The sequence below is a fragment of the Pyrus communis genome, chromosome 15, assembly GCF_041283825.1.
Source record: "Pyrus communis isolate YQ-2024b chromosome 15, ASM4128382v1, whole genome shotgun sequence".
Lineage (NCBI taxonomy): Eukaryota > Viridiplantae > Streptophyta > Magnoliopsida > Rosales > Rosaceae > Pyrus > Pyrus communis.
In genome coordinates this window covers 21,907,732-21,910,814 of record NC_142579.1, presented here as the reverse complement: position 1 = coordinate 21,910,814, position 3,083 = coordinate 21,907,732, and positions in this window count along the sequence as shown.

The following is a 3,083-nucleotide window of genomic DNA, read 5'->3' as shown; positions in this document are numbered from 1 at the left end:
CTGTTCATGCACACGTAATTTCTCATGTTTTAGGGAATTTCAAGCTTGTAGCAAGCTTGGTGAGGTCCCTAGGAGGCTCAGGGTGGTTCGTTTGAAGGTTTTGGACGTCGGGATCACGAGTTTCGAGGTTGGCCTGAGTTGGGGTGATTTTGCAGGTGAGATTTTGTGAATTTTAGCCCTTGAAAGTAGTATGATTGTGTTCCTCTTGTTGTAAGCTTCATTTTGGTACCAATTTTGTGAAATTTGGTTGAACAACGAAGAAGATATCAAAGTTTGAATTTTTCCTGATTTTCCGGCGCCAGCGACGGTGCCAGAGAAGACGACGGAATATTCCGTCAAGTCTTACGTGATATTCCTGACGCGGTTAACGGAATCCGTTAGGAATAACGAAATATTCCTAACGGCGTCAACGTGCCAGGCATGTGCCTGCGCGTGGCCGGCGCGTGGGGGCGCGTGCGGCGGTGAAAAATTATTTTAAAAATATGGGGATGATCCTGAGGTTGAGTAGATCACATTGGTATATTCATACACCCCATTTGAACATTGTATGAGAAGTTATTTCTAAAGGTTGGTTATGTGCTTTAAAATTGACGTTTTTGTAGTTGTTTCGCATATAGGTGATACCTATCCCCAGGACGAGCGTGGTCACTCGAGGCAGGGGGGCTACGACCCTTCCACGTAACAGTGAGTGGGCTTTTGGTTTTCCGTATATACCTATATACTTATATTTTCCTAGAAATTGATTTGAATTGTTGATTGCCATATGCCATGCATTATATTATATTATCGTTGTTTATGCATCGTTAGTTGCATTATTAATCGTTTATATATATATATATATGCATATTTGGTGCTGCGGACGCACAAGTAAGTGCCAGGTAAGTGTTATTCATGTTTATATTCAGTAGTGATTTGAGATGCTTAGAGAGCTCATAACCTGCACTCCCGGTGTTAGTGCTCCCGCCCAGAGTAGGGCACAATCCTTCACATGATGTTCACCTCCCGCACCACACGCTCAGCTTGGATCCAAGTTAGGTGTAATACGATCATTAAAAAAAGGGTTTATGCACGTCTTTGTTCATTTTTTACACTCCTATTAATTCTTGTGATTCATTTATTTATCATTGTTCAATCCAATAGCTAAAAATAAATATGGGTTTGTAAAGATGAAAACAAGGCGATAAATCATTTCCAAAAAAAATAAGGTGTTATATTATGGATTGTTAGTGGTGATACAATTGGAAGCCAAATAATGAAAATATAAAAAGGTCTCTTTAAATTGTGGTTTGCGAAGAAAGGATGCAAGTAGTCTCAAATCCTATTATCCCAGACGTTCATAAAGAATCAAGAGTGATTAATTAAAAGGGAATTTCTCATATATAACCAATATTTAACCTCTAATTTTATAAATGTTAATTTTTATAAAAAAAACTATCAATTATAGCATAAAACATACTTAAATAGACAAAACTGTCCTACAAATTAAAATCAAATTACACAACACCAAAAATCGTTGGAATTCATTTTCATTCAAACTCACAACAAGATTGTTGTCACTGAACCACCTACAGCTGCAAGACAAAACTGTTCGACAAATTAAAATCAAATTACACAACACCTAAAATCGTTGGAATTCATTTTCATTCAAACTCACAACAAGATTGTTGTCACCGAACCACCTACCGCCGTAACACTCTCCCCTTTTGGCCTCTGTTATCCTTTTCCTTCGTATTGTTTTGAAATGTTCAATTAAAAAAATTAAAATAATAATTAATTTTTGTTCTTGTACTTTCGGTATGCCTTGGAAACCTAACAAATCAAAAGGAAATATACTGGCAAAGTTGAAAAGGGTCTGGCTAATTGGGAGCGACGACGGCATGCTGCCATATGTTCGGCGATCATCAGGAGCTCTTCCATTTGTCAAAAACCCATCACAATTGCATGTAAGCAAACAAATTCCAGTTTTTATTGCAAAACCAAAATCATAAACAAAACAAAACATTTTCATCCATAAACAGATGGAATTGTCATAATTTTATCTAATAATGTTTGGATTTAGGGTTTGTTATTAACTTTGAGGGTATTGAAGTCTATTCCATTAAAATTTTGGATATATTTGATTGTTTTTATAAAAACTGATATTTACAAAATTAGAATGTAAATTTTAGCTATATATAATAAATTCTCTAATTAAAACATATCCTTAACAAAAAAGAAGTCCCCAAAACAAGTAGGGAAAAGATGACAAAGTTATTAAAAATTGGTTTATCATGTTTGGACCATCATTCTTTCAAAACTCATGTGCTTATACGAATACAAGTACATATGTTTACCGAATTGGGTACGCAAAGCTTAATTATAATTTGCCTTATCTCAAGGTAAAAAAAAGTTTGTGGCAGCTTCTTGCTTCGGGTTTTAAAAAGAAGTTTTTGTTAACGGAATCAAATGTTTAACCTAACTTAATTCTAATACATACATTTCTGTACTCATCACCACTTATTAAATGGTGTAGAATCCACGATGGGAGACTAATTAAGTTAAGTCTAAAAACAATAAACTTCTAACTTTGCATATTTAAATGACATATATCGTGTTTTGCAGAGAACAATTAGACAAGTCAAACTCACTACTTTGATGTTATATGTAAACTTTTTGGGCTAATCTATCGATTGTTAATTAGGTCAAACAACATATTTAAGGTTAGATATTTTTTTATATATTTTTAATTTTAATTTTCGTAGCGCTTTTTTTTTGGGAGGAAAATCATGAATAGGAGTATATGTTTCGTACCATGACAATAATTTTGCATGACATTACACAACAAAGGCAGACAAATAGTTCCAGCCGGTACAAAACAAACAAGGTAAAAGGTGTTTTCCCCGTTCTTTTTTATTTTAAGAAAACTAAAAATAAATATTAACAAGTCAAATTAAAAAGATCAATACTGCATTTAGAATTCTTATATTTTTTAGTACATCTATATATTTTTACACTGAGAGGAATGAGAGTTCGGCTATGCCACATAATGAATAACTTAATTTGATATCAAATTTGCTATTCAAGAGATTCAAATCTAAAACTTC